Below are 22,232 nucleotides of genomic sequence, written 5' to 3'. Positions count from 1 at the left end.
AAAAAAAAAACTACTGAAACTAACTGAGAGATTTAGCATCATGGCAGGATACAAGATCAACATCCAAAAATCAGTTGGATCTATAAAAAGAAAATTACAAAACACTACTTCAAGAAATCATAAGAGATCTACATAAATGGAAGAGTATATCATGCTCATGGATAGGAAGATTGAACATTGTGAAAATGTCAATTCTACCCAAAGCAATCTATACATTCAATGCAATCCTAATCCAGATGGATTTGTAAGGATATACAAAAACCAATCAATAATTTTATATGGAAAGGAAAGAGATCTTAGATAAGCAAAGCACTATTGAAGAAAGAAGAACAAAGTAGGAGGTCTCACACGCCCAGATGTCAAAACCTATTATATAACCACAGTAGTCAAAACCGCCTGGTACTGGTACAATGACAGACACATAGACCAATGGAACAGCCTTGAGAACCCAGAAATAGATCCATCGACCTATGGTCAGCTGATCTTTGGCAAAGGGCCAAAATCCATTAAATGGGGAAGAAATTGTCTGTTTCACAAATGGTGCTCTCTAAACTGGATATTCATTTGCAGAAAAATGGAACAAGATCTGAACCTGACACCATACACAAAAACTAACTCTAGATGGATCAAAGACTTAAATGTGAAATCTAACACTATAAAGTTCCTCAAGGAAAAACTAGGGGTAAATTTAGGGGCCCTAATATATGTCATAAATAGACTGTGAAGCATAATCCAAAATGCACAAACAGCATAAGAGAAACTAGATGAATGGGACCTTCTAAAAATTAAATTTTTATGTGCTTCTAAAGACTTCTCCAAAAGAGTCAAAAGAGAACCTACAGATTAGGAAAAAATATTTGGCAATGACATATCTGACAAGGGACTTATCTCTAGAATTTATAGAAAACTCAACACCTCAGTAACAAAAAGAGAAATAATCCAATTTAAAAGTGGGCAGAAGACATTAATAGACACTTCACCAAGGAGGATATTCAGGCAGCCCACAAACATATGAAGAAATACTCACGATCATTAGCCATTAGAGAGATGTAAATCAATACAAGAAGATACCATCTTGCCCCAGCACTAGTAGCAAAACTAAACTATGGCACATACACACAATGGAATTCTATGCAACCCTAAAGTAGAATCCACAAAACACTGTGTAACTTGCATTAACTTGGAGGACAATATGCTGAGTGAAATAACTCAATCACATGAGGACAAATATTATATTAGTCCATAACTATAAAAAGTCAAGGAAAGCTTTATATATGGAAGGAAACTTTCTTTGCTGGTTACCAGGGGTGGGAGCGGAGGGGAGAGAACACTAGGAAGAGAAAAGTATTGATTTGGGTAAAGAGAAGGTTTATGTACCAAATATGAGTGATCAACACAGTGGCACTGAAGAAGATGAAGACAGAGAGAGGTGCATGGGAGGTATAGACAACAAAGATGAACTCTTTTGCACATACAGTACTGAGTTGTCAGTGAAGTCAAACATTGATCTGTGAGTGAATAGATGGGTAGAGAGTCTTAACTATTAGGTATGTCTATGCAGGGAGAAGTGTGTCCATAACCATATATAGGCTTGGCATACAATGTTTCTACAAGTGTACTTGCATGTTCTGTATGAATGCCCAGGTATATAGGAGAGCTGACTAGGGACAAGTTTGTAGTCACTTCTTGGCCATGCCAGCTACCTAGAAGGAGTGAGTAAGCTGGACCTGTGTAGGCTTGTGACCATGGTTGCAGGGGACATCAAGCACAACTGGCATTACATACTACACAAAAACATTCTTCCAGATCCTACTTTGGTGAGTAGCAACTGGGACCTTAAAAACTTGCAAGCAGCCATCTAGATGGAACGATGGGTCTCTCCTCATCCAGAGCAAAGAGGAATAAAGAAAACCGAAAATGCATGGAAAGAATTAATCCAAGGGACTGGTACAACATGAGATCCTCAGCCTATATTACTATGAGACAAAAAGAACTAGATGGTACCCAGTTACCACTGTCAACCACTCAGAGAGGGATCTATGTAGGAGATCCTGAATAGAGTGGGAGAACAATGTGGAACAAAACTAAAAATCATTTAAAAAAAAAAAAAAGGACCAGGTTTGCTGGTCTAAGAGAGCATGGGGAAACCCCTTAGACTATGGCCCTTAGCTGCCCTTCAGGTCTGGAATTGAACCCACTCCTGTGGCTTCCAGCCAAACAACAGACAGGCATATGAGCTGAATTTTTACATTAGGTAGATATACTCCTTGGAGAGATCGATCATGTGAGAATAGAAGGGCAGTGTCTGCACAGAGATACAGCTCAGTGGGTAGGAGTGTACACACTAGGCAGATACACTACACACATTCTGTACAACAAAGACTAGAGAAACTAAGTAAACAGCTACAGATGACAATCTTAGAATCCAGAACTTCAAAGGCAAGGAAAAAGAAATAGATTAAATAGTGAGGAAAGGAAAAGACTGGATGAAAACAGTGAACAAGGAGCAGTATAGTGCAAACCAGCACAGCAACCCATTTTGAATTAACACAAGCAGTGTTTTGATCACCTCAGGGAGCAGAAAAGCAGCTCCACTGGCCCAGGACTACACTAACACCCACATCAGTGATCCAGTGACCAGAAACGTGTGACTTCCTCACTTTCCTTGCACAATCTGCCACTGACTAGAGCTGCAGCCTCACCCCACTCCCACCTACCCAGAGACTGGTCAAACTCCACCAACTGTCAGTGCTGTGCTTTTTCTTTTTTTGTCTTTATCTTTCTGCTCAGTTCTTGCTTCTTCCTCCCTTCTCCCCATTTTCTTCTTTTTTTTCTTTTCTTTTTTTTTTCCTTCTTCCCTCACCCATTTTCTGTTTCTTGGATGCCAAAGAATAGGAGCCCCTCCTCCTGCTGCCCACATAGTTAGTAATGCCCACCCCTACTGCTCCCTTATCAGAGGATTCCCACCCCCCATAAAGGAAGGGCTGCATTCCAGCAGACTGACCACTGAATTCCTGCACAGCTGTTTGGTGGCTGAAATTTTTGCCTGTATTTGTACTCTTTTTCCCTTTTTTTTCATTCTTTTTAGTTCTTCTCTTTTCTCTTCAACATTTTTCTCTTCTCTTTCCTATTTCCTCTATTCACCATTTTTTTTTTCCTGATCTCACAAAGTGAATGCCTGCTCGCTCTCCTGCAGTCAGCAACATTTAGCCCTACTCATTAGTGGATGGTGCTGCGCCCTCCTCCAAAGTTATCTCTGCATTTCCACTCAGCTGTGTATCACAGCTAACACTTCTGCCTGTGTTTCTCTTCTTTTTCTTTTTTCCTTTCTTGTCAAGTTTTTCCCTCTCTACATTCTGTTTTTTTCCTTTCTTTCTTCCTCTTTCCTTTGCATTATTTTTTCTTTTTTATTTGATCCCACACAGCAAATCCCTTGCCCCTCACAACTTACACATTCAGTAGTGCCACCCCTGACCCTCGTAATCAGCAGTGGAAACTCCCACATTGCGAGTGCCACATTTTCACCACAGCCATGCTTGGTGGCTAGCACTTGCACTAGTACTGAGGTGCATTTGTTTGTTTGCTTGCTTTACATGTTTTTCTCATTTTTCTTTTTCCACTTTTTCTCCATTCTTAGGTCTCCCATCTTCGCCCTTCCTTGTTTTTTCTATTCTGTTTTTTCTTTCCCTTCCATCTTTTCCTAGGTAGTTGGGAGCCTACCTACCCATACTGGTTATACCCGCTGCTGTACCCACTGGATAAGTGTCACCACCTGCTCCAGGACAACTGACCTGATGACAGACTGTGGCCAACACCAGCTCAGCCTACGCTCAGCTGCTCAGCATGATCAATGACCAGAGACTCATACCCACACTCCTATCTGCTACAAAATCCACCCAGAGAGAGGCAGTGACCATCTCATGTTACCAAATTAGCACTAAGAATAACATGTCCAACCTGTTCTCCATATATATTAAAATAAAACAAAACAAAAATCATGGTGAAGCAAGCCAACATGCAACCAACAAATTAATATAATACTACAATGACTTGGATACAGCAGACAACTTTGAATCTCACACACACACAAAAAAAAAAAAAAAAACAGGATGACTGTAACAAGTGAACAAAATACAGAGCCAGAAAATCTTTTGGAGGAAGAAAATCTATTGGAACTACCTGATAATGAATTCATAAGAATTATATTTAGATACCTTCAACAGATTGAGAAAAAAACTTCGAGAAAACCACAGACAAAATCAAGGAAAACACAGACAAAACCCTTGAAGAATTAAAAAAAAAGAACTGAAAAATTAGAAACAAAACAAAAACAGCAAATTGAAATTCAGAAGATTAATACTAAAATTTCAGGAATAAATAACACATTGAAAGGATAAGGGAGTAAAATTGAATCAGTGGAAGACAGAATAGCGAGACTGAAGAAAAATCTCTTGATAGTATGTTAAAAGAACAATCAGAATGAAAAAAAACCCAATGAAGAAAGCCTAAGAATTATATGGGATATCATTAAGAGAAATAAACTATATATGATGACACTGCCAGAACAGGAAGAAATAGACACACACACACACACAAAAGCACTGAAAACATTATCAAAGATTTGTTGGGAAAAAACTCCCCCAGTATCATGGAAGATGAGAACATATGAATTCAAGAAGCTCTACAAACTCTAAATAGGATAGATCCCAAAAGAAAATCACTAAGACATCATAACCAAACTTTCCACAAAAAAAGAGAAAGAATCCTGAAAGCAACTGGGGAAAAACAAAAAGTCACATACAAAGGAGAAACAATAAGACTAAGCTCTGATTTCTTGGCGGTAACCATGCAGGCAACAATCAATGGGATAATTTCCTGAAAGAAAAACACACCTAACCAAGAGCTGAATATCCAGGACCCTCATATATGATGGCAAAATTAGGATTCACAGATAAAGAGAAATTACAGGAATCTGTAAAAACTAGACCATGCTAAAAGGAATCCTGCAGACACAGAATCAATGTAGACAACAACCAAAGAATAAGACACATGACAGAATCTCTTGGAAATCAATCTTGATGTGGTGTTGTTAGGTGCTGTCATAACAACTCATGTACAACAGAATGAAACAATGTCTGGTCTTGCGCCATCCTCACAATCATCGCCATGCTTGAGCCTATTGTTGTAGCCACCGTGCCAATCCATCTCATTCAAGGTCTTCCTCTATTTCACTGACCATCTACTTTACTAAGTGTGAGTTCCTTCTCAAAGGACTGGTCCTTCTAACCAAAATGCATGATCAATGCACAAGAGACAAAGTCTGGCAATTCTCGCTTTTGAAAAGCATTCTGGCTGTACTTTCTCCAAGACAGATGTGTTTGTTCTACTAGTAGTCCATGGTACGTTCAATATTTCCCATCAACACCACAATTTAAAGCATAAATTCCTCTGTGGTCTTCTTTATTCATTTTCTAGCTCTCAAATGCATATGAGGCTATTGAAAATATCACAGCTTGGGTCAGGTGCAATTTAGTTTTCAACGTGACATCTTTGCTCTTTAACATTTTAAAGAGTTCTTTTATAACAGATGTGCCCAAGGACACAGGCTGCTTGACTTCTTGATTACTACTTCCATGGGCATTGATTGTGGAATTAAGTAAAATGAAATCTTTGACAACTTCAATCTTTTCTCCATTTATAATGATGTTGCTTACTGGTCCAGTGGTGAGGAATTCTGTTTCTTTTATGCTGAGGTGTAATCCAAATTGAAGGCTGTAGTTTTTGATCTTTATCAGTAAGTGCTTCAAGTCATCTTCACTTTCAGCAAGAAAGGTTGTCACATCTGCCTATCACATATTGTTAATGAGTCTTCCTTTGATCCTGATGCAGCATCTTCTTTATATAGTCCAGCTTCTTGGATTATTTGTTCGGCATACAGAGTGAATAAGTATGGTGAAAGGATATAACTCTGACATGTGCCTTTCCTGATTTTAAACCATGCAGTATCCCCTTGTTCTCTCTGAATGACTTTTTCTTGGTCTATAATTAAAAGTTCTTTAATTCCCTCGATTCACAATGTTATCCATAATCTGTTATGATCCACATAGTCAAATGCTTTCCATATTCAATAAATTACAAGTAAACATCTTTCTGGTATTCTTTGCATAAATGAATGAGTAAATTTCTTAGTATAAAAAAATAAGCACCTCCAGCACTGCATCATTTGTTGAAACTATTTATACTAGTGGTCTCATACAATATTCATCCTTTTGTGATTGGCCTATTTCACTAGGTAGACATTTCTTTATCTTAATCAAAACAAAGAAATGTTTACCTAGATATCCAAACACACTATTATCTAAGCCCAGTCACCGATCCCATATCTAAGTAAAGTTTTCAAGCCTAATTTGAAGATACTCTGCCTGGCAGAAAGTCTTCTTGACCTGCACTGTCCAATACACTAACCACAAGGCATATATGGCTATCCAGCACGCAAGTGTGGCTGGTCCAATTTAAGATGTGCTGAAGGATAAAATATAAACCAGATTTCAAAGACTTAGTATGAAAAACCAATGTGAAATAGTTCAATAATTTTCATAGTGATTACATGCTGAATTACAAAGTCACAGATATACTAGGTTAGATAAAGTGTATTATAAAATTTGGTATTACCTGTTTGTTTTTACTTTTTTAATGCCGTTACTAGAAAATTTAAAATGACTAATTTGGCTCCCGTTATTTGGCTACTAGACAGAGCTGTTATAGGCCAGTTTCAAACAGAATGGATCCTTCCTTCTAAGAAGGAATGCTCTCCCTGGATTTTCATTTAATAAGCAGGAGACAGGGAAAGAAGAAGAAAAGCAGTGCACAATTAAAAGGGGGGAAAAAAACTGGTATGAAACAAGATCCATACCTCACACCACATACAAAAACTCAAGGTGGAGCAAAGACCTAATGTAAAACCTAAAACAATAAAGATCATCAAAGAAAAAATAAGGGAAAACTTAAAAACAAAAACCAGAGTCAATGCCATCAAGTCTATTCCGACTCATAGCAACCTCCATTGGGTTTCCAAGGCTGGAAATCTTTACAGAAGCAGATCACCCCATCTCCCTTCCACAAAGTAGCTGGTGGGTTTCAACTACTAACCTCCTGGTTAGCAGCCAAGTGCCTTATCCACTATGCCACCAAAGCTCGTTGTTGTTATGTGCCATTGAGTCGGCCCCAACTCATAGCGACCCCTCCTTGGGTTTCCGAGGCAGTATCACTACAGAAGTAGGATTGCCCAACCTTCCTTTCGAGGAGTGGCCAAAGCTCCTTATGCCCTAATTTATGGCATAAAGAGACTATCAAACATAAGCAAAAATGCACAAACAGAAGATAAACTAGATGACTGAGACCTCCTAAAAATTAAACACTTATGCACATCAAAAGACTTCTCCAGAAGAGTAAAGAGTGTTTACTTCAACAGCACATACACTAAAATTGGGACAGTGAAGGGAATATTAGCATGGCCTCTGTTCAAGAATGCAAACTTGTGAAGTATTCCATTTTTTTTTTTTTACATTGTGAGGATTGCAATCAGTATCACGAAACAAGATATGTATGAACTGTAGAAGGGAAAACTAATTTTCTCTGTAACTTTCACCCAAATCACATTTTAAAAAAAAAAAAGAGAGAGAAAACCCTACTGAGTAGGAGAAATAAATCTTGGCAATGACATATAATCGCTAAAATTTACAGAAGAGTTCAACACCTCAATAAGAATAAGACAATCCAATTAAAAAGTGGGCAGAAGACATGAACTGACACTTCACCAAAAAAGTTATTCAGGTGGCCAAGAACCACATGAAGAAATGTGCGTGATCATTAACCATTAGAGAGATGCAAATCAAAACAAAAATGAGGTATCATCTCAGCCAGCAATAATAGCAAAGTTCAAAAAGACAGAAAACCACAATAGCTGATGAGGGTGTAGAGAGATTGGAACTCTCACACACCCCTGGTGGGACTATAAAATGTTACAACCATTGTGGAAAACAGCATGATGTGTCCTTAAAAAGTTGGAAATAGAAATACCATTTGATTTAGCAATTCTACTACTAGGTATACATCCTAGAGAAACAAGAGCTGTGAAACTAACAGATATATGCGCAACCATGTTCACTGCAGCAGTATTCACAGAAACAAAAATATGGAAATGCTCATCATTGGATGAATGAATATAGAAAGTATGATACTTGTTCATAGTGGAATACTATGCAATATTAAAAAGTGACAAATCCACAAAATATCTCATAACATGGATGAACCTAAAAGACATTATGCTGAATGAAATAAATCAATCACAAAAGGATAAATAATGATATGAGGCCACTATTATTTTTAAAAAAGAAAAGATAAGAAAATGTTTACACAGAGAAAGAAACATGTTTAATGGTTACCAGGGATAGGAGAGGAGGGGAGGGAAAAATCACTAACTAGGGAGTAGATATGTATTAATTTAAGCAAAAGGAAAGGTAATATATAGTAAGAAGAAAGTCAGCACAAAATGACCAAGGCAAAGGAAGACAATGAAATCTACACAAGAACTATACATAAAAAAGGTAAATACCATTATATACATAATTCTGCAATAATAGTAATAACAATAACTATGAGCGGATACACACATAGTCAAACAAGCTGAACAAGTGCAAGAAGGTGAGTGGGACCATATCCATGAGTATATATAGATTCGACAGATGATATTTGTACATATGTGCTGCAAATCTATCTATGAACATAGTAGAGGAACGGGGCAAAATTATGAAAAGTTCTTAGTCATAACCAAACAGCTTGAAGGACTGAGTCTCTGGGCTTGGGAGCTTAAGACCATAGTGTCAGAAGACTTCTAGGTCAACTGGGATAAGACAATTTACAAAGATAATATTCTACCTCCTACTGTGGTGAAAGCAACTGACAACTTAAAAGCTAGCAAGTGACCATTGAAGATGCAATTAAATGATGTCTCCCTGTGCAGAGTAATGAATAGTAAAGAAAAAGACCCAGAGAACATTTAGTCCAAAGGATTAATGGATCACATGAACCACACCCTCCACTACTTGGAGGCCATAAGAACTGGCTACCACTAACAACTGCTCTAATTGGGATCACAATAGAAGGTCCCAGACAGAGTGGGAGGGAGGAAAAAAAAAAAAAAAAAACAGAAAAAAATTCCAAATCATAAAATATACCAGACTTACTGGTCTGATAAGAGACTGGTGGAACCCCTGAGACTGTGCCCCTTAGAGACTATGTTCCTTAGATGCCTTTCAAACCTGGAACTGAATCCACCCCTGGCAATCACGTTTTAGCCAAACAGCAGACAGGCCTATAGAGTAAACAGTATCACGGTGAGTAACATCCTCCTCAGAACAATTAACCATAGGAGACCAAAAGGGCACTAGTTTCCTTAAAACAAACCTCTGAAGCAGGAAAGAAGGACGCTGGGAACCCAAGGAGGAAGTAGAAAGAGTGTTGTTTCTTAGAGGGAATTGCAACAAATGTACAAAACAAAACATGTCGATTGTTGAATGGAAAACTAGCTTGCTCTATAAACTTTCCCAAAAACCACACAAACACACATAATTTAAATAAAAACAAAATTAACAAAATATCTGTTGATACTTGGAAATTGCCACTTTGACCTACATATGAAATCTAAAAATTTAAGATAACATTTTCCAAATAAAAATACACACACACACACATATATATACACAAAAAATATATATAGTAAGAAATAGGGTATATTTAAATGACACTCAAATATAATATTATCAGCATCTACAAAAATTCATCAAGCTATATATACTTTGTTGTTAAGTTGTTATGTGCCGTCGAGTCGACCCCGACTCATAGCGACCCCTCCTTGGGTTTCCGAGGCAGTATCACTACGGAAGTAGGATTGCCCAACCTTCCTTCCGAGGAGTGGCTGGTGGGTTTGAACCGCCAGCCTTCTGGTTAGCAGTCAAGTGCCTCAGGCACTATGCTACCAGAGCTCCTTATATATACTTACATAAAGTTTAAAAATATGTTGATGTAACATAATACAAACCAAATTATTTCTGTATTAAGGAAAAAGAAGTCTTTTGTTTCTGCTTGCTTCCTAAAATATTAAAAGCTGAATTAAACACTCCTCTTGCTTTCATTTCCTGTCTTCAGAAGTCAGAGTTCAGCTACAGATTATTTAAGTACTACTCCTTCTCACAGGAATCTCCTTAGCAACCTTTTACAACTAGTCCAAAAAAAAAAAAAAAAAAACACTGTTATCTGGGCAATTCTGACTTATAGGACAAGGGAGAACTGCCCCTTAGGGTTTCCAAGACTGTAAATTTGTATGTCAGCAGACTATATCATCGTTTTCCTGCAGAGTGGCTGATACATTCAAACCACTGACCTTTTGGTTAGCATCCCAGTGCTTTAACCACTGCACCACCAGAGTTCCTAACAGGTAGTCAAGAGTTACAGAACTCTCCCAACCTCCCATTTGAGGAAGAAAGGTTGGGCGATCTACTTCCCTAGGGATACCGCCTTGGAAACCCAAGGAGGGGTCATTATGAGTCGAAATCGACTCAACAGCAGTGAGTTTTTGGTTGGTTTTTTGTTTTCCCCTCAAACATAAAACCAGCCATTTTAAAGTGAACATCCATTTCAATTAGTACATTCAAAATGTTTGCAACCACTACCTCTATCTAGTTCCAAAAATGTCTCCTATTACATTTTATAAGCAGAGTTGACCTTTGAACATGGGCTTGAACTGCGTCAATTCAGTTATACATGGATTTTTTTACATATATATATATATATATATATATATATATATATTACACCTTGCCTACCTCCAACCAACTACTGCCACACATACCAGCTTCTCTCCTTTCCCCACTATCTAAGGAGATTTCTACTTTTGCCAGTCCAGTTTCAAAGTGTTTTGTGGTAAAGAAGGAAGACAATGAAAGATACAGGATTCAAGGTAAAGGTAGGAAAAAGAAGAAGAGAAAGAAGGAGGATATCATCAGCTGCTTGTGGTGTCTCATTTAGAGCTGAGAATCTAGGTATTAGCTGCAGTGCAAAGAACAAAGGGCAGGGAGAAGGGAAAGGATGACAGGCATGCTGGGCTCCTAGGAAAGTGGTGTTGTTGTTGTTGTTGTTATGTGCCGTCGAGTCGGACCCGACTCACAGCGACCCCTCCTTGGGTTTCCGAGGCAGTATCACTACGGAAGTAGGATTGCCCAACCTTCCTTCCGAGGAGTGGCTGGTGGGTTTGAACCGCCAGCCTTCTGGTTAGCAGTCAAGTGCCTTAGCCACTATGCTACCAGAGTGGTGTAGTGTGGTATTATGTTTTGTTTGAGGGTAGGCATTAAATGGAAGGTTCTAGAGTATCCACAAAGGATGAAAGAGTTAAAGAATTTTTAAAATGTCCTGACAATCTGCTTCTAAAGGGTCATAGCCTTGAAAACTCGATGAAGTAATTCTACTCTGCACACATGGGGTCACTGTGAGTTGGAATTGACTCAAATCACAATTAACAACAATGACAAGCTCCCTTTCGTGATCTTCTCTTCTCTGTTTTTGACCATTATGTGATCCTTTGCTTCAGATTCTTTGAAAAAACAGCTTCAGCTCCAAATCTGCCTGGGAAGACCTCCCAGTAATTGACAAGACCTGAGGTAACTGAAATCTCCTGGGTAATTGAGAATTGTATGAGTTCTGATCCAGCCAAGAGGGCTATTTGAGCTTGACCAGCCAGGGTTTCAAGTCACAAGAGAGCAATTGAATGGCTTATTTAAAGGGCCAGAACACAGGGGTTTCTGGAACCTCCTGGTTAATGAGAGCATGGAGTGGAGTGTGTTCTCTCCAACACTGGGGACTTGCACTAGGAAGCTCCCAGAGATGGTTAAAAGGTGACACGGATAAAGAGCCCTAAACCCATTTAGGGCTGAAACACCACCACAAGCCAGCCCAGGCAGTTCTACCACCAGAGAGCTGTAACATTCAATGACAAGAAACCCAGAGGTAGTGATAGGAGCCCAGGCCCAGAGGTTGTAGTAAAAGGCCCAGCAGCAACAGCAAAAGACCAAACTGGCCTACAGAGAGGCAGTAAGATAGGAGTAAGCAGCCCTCTGAGTAGAGTAGGTGTGGTATAGGGCTGGCCTGGAGTGTGGGGCCCATCAGCAGTTAGTGGCTAACCCAAGCATGGCAATCCAAGCAGGAAGCAGCCAGGCCCAGAGAAGGGGAAGCTCACAAGGGTCAGGTTTCTCAAGTAGGGGAACTCTTGAGTTTTGGACTGCCTGTAGACCAATTCTGTTCCAAGAGCTGTCATGATGCAGGCCTAGAACTGAGGCTGGCCTAGAAATGTCCCAAGACAGCTGACTGAGAACTGGACCAGTTGATGATGCAAGCAGAGATGGCCCAAAGGAGCCACAAAGAGAGAGAAAGCACAAGCTCAAGAGCAGCAGCCATGAAGCACCTCGGATACCTGAAGAAGGAATGTGGAAGTGGAAAGGTGAACCCAGCACCTGAACAATGGTGCACTTGCTAACTAACATCTGAGCTGCCACATGCCCACAAAGTGGCATAAAAGTGAACTTCAGTTTAGAGGAAAAATAAGCAGGTCTCCTTTGAGACATAAGTAGGTCTATGCTGGGACTCCTCCTGAACTTTAGCTTTTGTGTATCTTCATTTATCTTTCCCTGTTCATATCCTCTATAATATTAACGTTGTTATTGCATATATGATAATTGCATGAGTTTTGGGTGTTGCAAAGAACTATCAAACCTAAAAAATGCTGTGGGGGAAACAGCTGGTGTCAGAAGTAAATGAGGAAGTTGGAGACTATAGGTATATTTGATCTGTTTCAGAAACCAGCTTTGTGCTGATTCTTATGGTCAAAGTCAGTAAGTTAGCCCAGAAGTTCTGTTATCCCTTGCATATTACTAGAGCCTATAAAGATGATCCACTGTAAGATCCTTCAAGAGATACTTTTAAAATATTATTAATTGCCACGCTGTGCTTATTTGGTAATCTATGCAGATAGTGGGAGCTCTGGTAGCATAGTGGCTAAGGCACTTGACTGCTAACCAGAAGGCTGACGGTTCAAACCCACCAGCCACTCCTCGGAAGGAAGGTTGGGCAATCCTACTTCCGTAGTGATGTTGTTGTTGTTGTTATGTGCCGTCGAGTCGGCCCTGACTCATAGCGACCCCTCCTTGGGTTTCCGAGGCAGTATCACTACGGAAGTAGGATTGCCCAACCTTCCTTCCGAGGAGTGGCTGGTGGGTTTGAACCGCCAGCCTTCTGGTTAGCAGTCAAGGCTGTAGTGATACTGCCTCGGAAACCCAAGGAGGGGTTGCTATGAGTCAGGGCTGACTCGACGGCACATAACAACAACAACAAAATGCAGATAGTGGACCAAATGGAGCTTCAAAATTGACTGAGCTTTTGAATTTAAAAACTATGAGTTGAGAGACTACACTATGCAAAAGTAAAAATAGCTATGAGAATGGCTTGACCAAACAAGCTCAGGTTCTGCTCTCTTATTCAGTTACGTACCATCTTAATATGCTGCTTTCTGTTAAGACTGCTGATAAACTAATAGTTCTTTTCATTTGTTTAATAAAGGCAGTATAACAACAACAAATTGAGTTCAATTTGCAAATAACAAGTGCTCAATAAATGATGGCTGGATTTTAGAGAATTTTTTAAGTTTACCCATAATTCCTCCTCCCTTTCATAACTTTTCATTTTCCTAAGATCCCTTTCTATCTATATACAAAGAATTTCTCCAGATAACACATTCAAACTACAAGGCAAAGTGACAATTATCCATAGATGTGAAGGCCACAATCTATCAAACTGTCTCATAAAGAGGGGAAAAAACAGCTCCAAACTAAGTCATAATGGGCTAAACTACAAGGTTTATAGTAACACAAAAAAAGTTTATATTTCCATTTAAAGTACAGATTTACAAAGAATCATTCTCTATAAGCCTCTGACTTAGCATCTAGATATTCCCTCATAAAACAGATTTGAAATAATTATACAGTTAGTTTGCAGATTACTCCTCCCTCCAATTCTGAGTCTCACTAAATTAAAAAAAAAAAAAAAACTTTAGTCTATTTTATGAAAAGAGGATTCCAACCAAGAAAATCCTATGGAGTGGTTCTATTCTATAACATATGGGGTCACCAAAGTCAGAATCAACTCGAGGTTTTTTTTGTTTTGTTTTTTCTGTTGTTTGACATATTCTTGAGATTCTTCTATATTGTTTCATATATTAATAATTCATTCTTCTATTGCTGACTATATTTCATTTTATACACACACACAACTTGCTTATGCAGTCTCCTACTGATAGACGTTTGGGTTGTTCCAATAATCTCAGTATGGGATTATTATAAATAAGGTTGCTATTTATATTCTTGTACAAGTCTTTTTTATGAATATTTCTTCTTGTTTCTCTTGGACAAATAATTAGGAACAAAAGTGTTGCTTCATACGTTAAATGAATGTTTGACTTTATTACAAACTGCCAACCAGAACTCCAAGGAGCTGGTAATATTTTACAATCTCATGTGCAATGCATGACAATTCCAGTTGTTCCACCTCCTCACCAGCATCAGTATAGATGGATTTGTGAAATTTTAGCTCTATTAACAGGTGCAAAAACGGCATGGAGGCCACATGTTCCGACCTCCTCTAACCCTACAAGGGGAAGACAGGATTACCAGCAGTAACCCAAGGCCTATTCCTACAAGGCCAGACATGCTGCCTCCGTCCAGCCCTTTCACCAACCGTTCCTCCCAAAGCACCCACCACCTCTCCTCTGGGTTCGATAATTCACTGCAGTGGCCACACAGAACTCACGGATTACGGGGTTTATTAGGGAAGCACCAGGCTACAACTCAAGTTCAGGAAGAATGCTCAGTCTCTCTCCCAGCCCACCATCCCTCAGCCAACAGTCTCTCACAGTCTCTTTTCCAGCAGTGCTAGTCCCTCGGTGTCTCACTCAGTGATGCGTGTCTCTTTCCGAGGTGCGTGTCTCTTTCAGCAGCACGTCTTCCTCAACCAGCAGTCAGAGAGAGTTCTGCCTCTAGGAGGCCTCCTTTTGGGCCCAGAAGGGTGGTCAAACTAGCCAATCATAGCATCAGAACTCTTAGCATCTGAGAGAGTGGGAACCTCTGAGAACATTGTATTGTGCCACGCCCAACAGAAATAACCCAGGTGGATAGCTTCAGCAATCAGGAGCTCCTCAGTTGCTCATAGCAAATCCCACCTTGGAGTTTACAAAGACTTATGGGTAGAAAAGCCACACAAAGTAATTTACTATACCACAATGGGCTAAATGACATTATATTTTATGTTAATTAGCCTTTCCCTAATGACTAATGAAGATGAGCATCTTTTCATTTACTTATTGACCAGCTTATTTTGTGAAGTTCTTGTTCAAATCTTTTGCTAAGTTTTTTTTATTTGTTGTTATTGTTGATGAGAATATCCACAGCAGTACACACTCCAACTCAACAGTTTCTGTATGTCCAATTCAGTAGCATTAATTACATTCTTTGAGTTGTACAACCACTCTCACCCACCTTTTCTGAGTTGTTCCTCTCCAATTAACATAAACTCACTGTTCACTAAGTTTCCTATCTAATCTTGCAAGTCGCTTAAGTCAATTTGACCCCACGTAGTTCTCAGAAGGAAGGTTGGGAAATATACTTCCGTAGTGATACTGCCTTGGAAATCCAAGAAGGGGTCACTATGAGTCGGATCCAACTTGACTGCAGTGCATTGCGTTGTTGTTAGTTTAAAAAGCACAGTGCTCTAAGGAGACACTCTTAACTACTTAAGCTAAACTACTGTTTGGTTTAAAGAAGACTTCAGGGAATAATTTTCATGTCAGGTTTAAAGATTATCTCAAGCCAAAAGTTTCAGCAGTCAGTACTACACCCTCAATGGCTCCACAATTTCTGGATTCTAGGAGTATTTGAAATTTTGCTCTGAATTTTCCTCCTTTTTATCAGAATTCTTCTATACAATCTTCGATCAAAATGTTCAGTGACTACAGCTGGCACCATTCAGCTCTTCTTGTCTCAGCAGGCAGTTGTTCAAAGGCAAGTAGCCATATATTCCATTTTCTCCTTCTATTCCTGACTCTCCTTTCTCTGTTGCTCCAAGCAAATAAAGATCAATTGCTGTAGCTTGGATGGCCTCTTTCTTGCAACCCTTTAAGATCCCAGGCACTAAGCAAAAAACTAGAAGGTAGAACAGAAGCACTAAACAAAATACAGGCCAATGAACTGGGATGTCCCATGAAATTAGGATAGCGAAGACCTTCAACAAGATGGACTGACACAGTGGCTAAAACAACGGGCTCAAACACAGTAACGACTGTGAGGATGGTGTCGGAAATGGGCAATGTTTCATTCTGTTGTATACAGGGTCACTTTAAGTCAGAACCTACTCAAAGGCACCTAAAAACAACAAAACCTCTGAACCAAGAAACCAAACCCATGAGGTATTTGATGACATAAGCAGCAGCTACAGCTGCTCTATTTACTGTTGTGTAAATTTATCTATCACACATTTTATTGATTCAACTTTTTACAGATGTACAACTTACTGACATCAAATACATGCATTAGCTGTGTGACTTTTACCCTTAATCAATGTGATTTTTCCATCACCATAAACCAAGCTTAGTGTTTTATAAGCAATTAACTAATAAACTTTGATCTCTATATATTGGCCTAGTCTCGTCTTCTAATTTAAGTGAGGTCATATTATATCTGTCCTTTTGTGATTATTTTACTCCCCATAATGCCTTCAAGCTCCATCCATATTTAAGTATATATCAAGAATTCATTTCTCTTTCTGGCAGAGTAGTATTCCATTGTATGTATGTGCTGCATTTTGGTTTATCCATTCATCCACTGATGGGCATTTAGGTAGCTTTTACCTTTCGGCTATTAAGAATAATACTGCTATGAACACTGGTGTATAAAGATAATTTTTAAAAATTAAGAAAGAGCAAGAAAATGAAGTAAAGAACATCCAGATCAGAAAAGAAGGAGAAAAATTATATTCGAAGATGCTCTTGTATATAGAACATCCTAAGGAAACTACTAAAAATAAAAAACAAGTTCAGCAAGGTTGCAGGATACATGATAAATATAAACAAATCAGCAAAAAATCTGAAAATGAAATTAATAAAACCCTATTTACAAAGCATCAAAAAGAATAAAATACTTAAGGATCAATCTAACAAGAGAAGTATGAAATTTATATTCTAAAAACCACAAAACAGTATTGAAAGAAAGTAGAGAAGATCTGAAAAAAGGAAAAGGCCTGTCTCTGCCATGGACTGGAAGACTTAATATAGTTAAGAAGGTAATACTCCCCAAATTGATCTACAAGTTCAAAGCAATGCTACCAAAATCTCAACTGGCTTCTCTACAGAAATTGACAAGCTGATTCTAAATTTCGTACGGAAATTCAAGGATCCAAAATAATCATGAAAAGGAAAACCAAGTAGGAGGACATATGCTTCACAATTTCAAAACTTACTACAAAATAATTACTATCAAGATAGTGTGGTACTAGCATAAGGACACACAGAACAATGGAATAGAATTGTTCCATTGTTTATTTCTGCATCCAAAACAATTGTTCCATTGTTCTATTGTTTATTTCTGCATCCAGAAATAAACTCTATAGTTAACTCATTTTTGACATGGATGCCCAGATCATTCAATGAGGAAAGAACAGTCTTTACAACAAATAGTGCCAGGACAACTGTATAACCACATACAAAAGAATGAAGTTGAACCTTTACTTCATATATAAAAATTAACTCAAAATGAACCACAGACATGACTATAAGAGCTAAAACTGTAAAATACAGAAGAAAACATAGCGGTAAATCTTCCAAAAATATACGTAACATCAGGAAAAATAAAAATAGACTTCATCAAAACTTAAAACTTTTCTGCTTCAAAAGACATCAAGAAAGTGAAAAAATCTAAAAAGGATGAAAAATAGTTGGAAATCATATATATCTAATGTTGTTGTTGTTGTTATGTGCCGTCGAGTCGGCCCCGACTCATAGCGACCCCTCCTTGGGTTTCCGAGGCAGTATCACTACGGAAGTAGGATTGCCCAACCTTCCTTCTGAGGAGTGGCTGGTGGGTTTGAACCACCAGCCATCTGGTTAGCAGGCAAGTGTCTTAGCCACTATGCTACCAGAGCTCCCGCTCTAAGGGATTTTATCTAGAACATAAAAAAAAAGTTTATAACTCATTAATAAAAAGACAATCCAATTAAAATATGGGCGAATGACCTGAATAAACATTTCTCCATAGAAGACATACAAGTGCCCAATAAGCACATGAAAAGGTGCTCAACATTGTTATTCTCAAAAAAATTCAAATCAAAACAGCAGTGAGATAGTACTTCACAAAAAAGTCAAATAATAACAGGTATTGAAGAAAACAAAATCCTCCTTAACTGCTGGCAGCAATTTAAAATGGTGCAGCTACTTTGTAAAATAACCTGACAGGTCCTCAAAATATAAACACAGAATTACCATTTGACCCAGTAATTCCTCTTCCAGTTATATACCCACACAAGATGAAAACATATGCCTAGGAGAAAACTTACACATGAATGTTTGTAGTATTATACATTACAGCCCAAAAGTCAAAACAATTCAAATTTCTATCAAACAATTAATGAATAAACAAAATGTGGTATACCCATATAATGGATTATTCAACCATATAAAGGAATGAAGTACTAGTACATGCTACAACTTGGATGAACCTTGGACGTTATGCTAATTAAAAGAAGCTAGTCACAAAAGATCACATATTGTGTGATTCCATTTATAAGAAGTGTTTAAAATAGGGAAACCTTATAATTTGGAATCAACTCAGTGACAACGGGTTGGGTTTTGGGGTTTTATAGAGATGGAAAGCAGATTAGTGGTTTCCTCGCCTGGGAGGTGCAGGAGGTAAGGGGTTGTTAACTAAAAGGTATGGGGTTTCTTTCTGAGGTGACAAAAATCTTCTAAACTTGACTGTGGTGATGGCTACACAACTCTAACTATACTAAAAACCAATGAATCGTACAATATATGAATTATATCTCTGTGGTGCAGTAAATTACATAGTATGGCTTTTCTAGCCATAAGTCTTTGTAAACTCCATGGTGGAATTTGCCTTGAGCAATGGAGGAGCTCCTGATTGTTAAAGTTATCCACCTGGGGTGTTTCTGTTGCGAGGGGCAAAAAGCAATGTTCTGGGAAGTTAGCTCTCTCAGGTGTTTAGAATTCTGGTATTATGGCTGGTTAGTTTGGTCACTCTGCCAGGCTCAAAAGGAGACCTCCTAGAGGCAGAAGGAATCTCTCTGACTGAGGGCTGAGAATGACGTGCTGCTGAGAAAAACATGCTCCTGAGAGACACGCACTGTTGAGAGTGAGAGACTGAGAAAGACCTTTCACTGAGAGACAGCAGGCTAAGAGAGACGGAGTGTGTTCCTGAACTTCAACTGTAGCCTGTTGTTTCCCTAATAAACCCCATAATCTGTGAGTTCTGTGTGGCCACATCAGTGAATTATTGAGCCCAGCAGAGAGATGGTGAGTGCTGCAGGAGGAAAGGTTGGTGTCAGGGCTGGTGAAAGGGCTGGAGGGAGGCAGCTGTCTGGCCTCGCAGGAATAGGCCTTGGGCTGCTGATGGTGATTCTGTCCTCCTCTTGTGGGGTTAAAGGAGGTCAGAGATGCAACCTCCTTGCCCCTTTAGCAGTTGGTTTCAGAAACAGTAGGACTCATTGCAGTGGCTCTAGTCTCATAGAAGCATGGGACTTTGTAAAAGAAAGAAAGAAGGGGCCTGGGAAGTGAAACTTCGGATTATTAGGTAGCTTCTTTGGTTGGTGTTACCTATTAAAGGAGAAAATTGATTTAGAGGTGAGGGCTTTTGGTTATACTCAACCAAAAGCCCAAGGCCATATACATAGAATGGGACAGTAGTCAAGGTGAAGAGATGAAACTGGAATGTCTTACAAAGGATTATGTGTTTTGGCTTATGTGTTTATCTGAATGTACTACAGGTATTGAATGTTCTCTTACCTGCATGTATGTTAGAATGATTATGGGGTATGGATAACGGACAGCGTGTAAGTCCACCTTCAGCCAATACTTGATTAAAAGAGGAAATAAAATTTGCCCAGAAGAAACACAAGCTTTTGTTTCAAACCCTGTGTGTAGAGTATAGGGGGCTTAAGAAGAAAAACTGAGCCCCACGAAGTACTACTGAGAGAACAGAAGTTTTGCATTTGAATGAGGACCTAGCAGGGGGAAAAAAAAATGACTGCTTGTTTTTTTGAATTTCGAGAAAACAGACAGGTTTTTGGTGCATCAAGGCAGGTAAGTCATGGTCCATGAGAGAAACCCCTTCCAGGACCGAAAGTTAAAGGAAGCCCATGAGTAGTAGGCTTGTATACTGCTTGCTTGTGACCACCAGGGTCCACCTCAGTAGAAATGGGGGAAGTGCAGCAAAGAAGAAAGGGCTGAGTTTTTTACTCTTTAACCTAGGCCACAGAGGCTAGGGATGAGAGGAAGGGCTGGCTGATGTGAAGTGCAATGAGCTGTGAGCCTACGGGCATTGAAATAGTCCCTGAGGACTGAGGATGTGAGAGAAGGTGCTAGCTGGTCTGAAGTGAAGGGAAGAGTGTGACTCCCAAACCTGACAGCTGGTACCCATGACCTAGCTGGGATGGTTAGGGCTAAGCTGACCAGAGGAGCTCTGGTAGCATAGTGCCTAAGGCACTTGACTGCTAACCAGAAGGCTGGCGGTTCAAACCCACCAGCCACTCCTCGGAAGAAAGGTTGGGCAATCGTACTTCCGTAGTGCTACTGCCTCGGAAACCCAAGGAGGGGTTGCTATGAGTCGGGGCCAACTTGATGGCAAATAACAACAACAACCACAACAAGCTGACCAGAACCTGACCAAATGAAGAGGAAGATGTCTGACACTGAGCTGGTGTTAAGTTGCCGGAATTTGATGGCTTGTGCTGGGCTGGACTTTCCTTGTTTATGGATGCAGATGCCTGAAGTTTCCAAGCAGAACAGAAGATTCTCCAGAGTGAAAGGACCATGCTTGTCTCCTCAGAGTACTGGTTTGATAAGGATGGGCAAATTAGAAATTGACTATTTAAAATGGGGAGGAGATGAAGGCATGAAGTGGCTGGCTTACACGCTTTCATGGGTGTGGTTATTCTTAAACTGATGGTAAAGGGGATGTTAATTTTTGAAATATAAAAGGCATAATGGCTAGAAAAGCCAAGGGGTGTCCAACGGTGTAGTAAATTACCTGGTATTGCTTTTCTAGCCATAAGTCTTTGTAAACTCTGTGATGGAATTTGCTGTGAGCAACTGAGGAGCTCCTGATTGTTAACATTATCTACCTGGGGTACTTCTGTTGATAATGGCAAAAACAATGTTCTGGGAAGTTCACTCTCTCAGGTGTTTAGAATTCTGATATTATGGCTGGTTAGTTTGACCACTCTGCCAGGCTCAAAAGGAACCCACCTAGAGGTAGAAGGAATCTCTCTGACTGCTGGCTGAGAAAGATGTGCTGCTGAGAAAGAGACACCAAGAAAGGTGCACTGCTGAGAGAGAGATTGAGAAAGACCTTTGGCTGAGAGACAGTGGGCTGAGAAAGACTGAGCGTGTTCCTAAACTTCAATTGTAGCCTGTTGCTTCCCTAATAAACCCCATAATCTGTGAGTTCTATGTGGCTACTGCAGCGAATTATCGAACCCAGCAGAGAGGTGGTGGGTGCTGCGGAAGGAAAGGTTGGTATCAGGGCTGGTGAAAGGGTTGGAGGGAAGCAGCATGTCTGCCTTACAGGAATAGGCCTTGGGCTGCTGATGGTGATTCTGTCTTCCTCTTGTGGGTTAGAGGAGGTCAGAAAATGTGGCCTCCCTGCCCCTTTACCAATCTCAATATAGCTATTATCAAAAATTTAAGAAACATCCTCATCAAAAAAATTAGGAAATTATCATATCAAGTAAGTTACCGAATTTTATTCATACATACATATGTTGTTGTTGTTTGCCGTCGAGTCGGCCCCGACTCATAGCGACCCCTCCTTGGGTTTCCGAGGCAGTATCACTACAGAAGTAGGATTGCC

At 39.5% G+C, this 22,232-nt stretch overlaps 1 protein-coding gene and 1 non-coding gene across 2 annotated transcripts in view; one reads left to right on the top strand and one right to left on the bottom strand.

Moving 5' to 3' along the window:
• SPIRE1 (spire type actin nucleation factor 1) overlaps positions 1-22,232 on the bottom strand; it is a 629,523-nt gene that overhangs the window by 526,009 nt on the left and 81,282 nt on the right. The gene's annotated exons all lie outside the window — the stretch shown is intronic.
• LOC122151122 lies at positions 7,456-7,557 on the top strand. Its single transcript, XR_006163984.1, has one exon. It is a non-coding gene; the product is annotated as a U6 spliceosomal RNA (small nuclear RNA).

The sequence above is a fragment of the Orycteropus afer genome, unplaced genomic scaffold, assembly GCF_000298275.1.
Source record: "Orycteropus afer afer isolate SDZICR_OR568_19922 unplaced genomic scaffold, OryAfe1.0 scaffold00307, whole genome shotgun sequence".
Classification (NCBI taxonomy): domain Eukaryota; kingdom Metazoa; phylum Chordata; class Mammalia; order Tubulidentata; family Orycteropodidae; genus Orycteropus; species Orycteropus afer.
The sequence above is the reverse complement of the archived record's forward strand: the minus strand, read 5'-3'. Positions and strand labels throughout refer to the sequence as shown.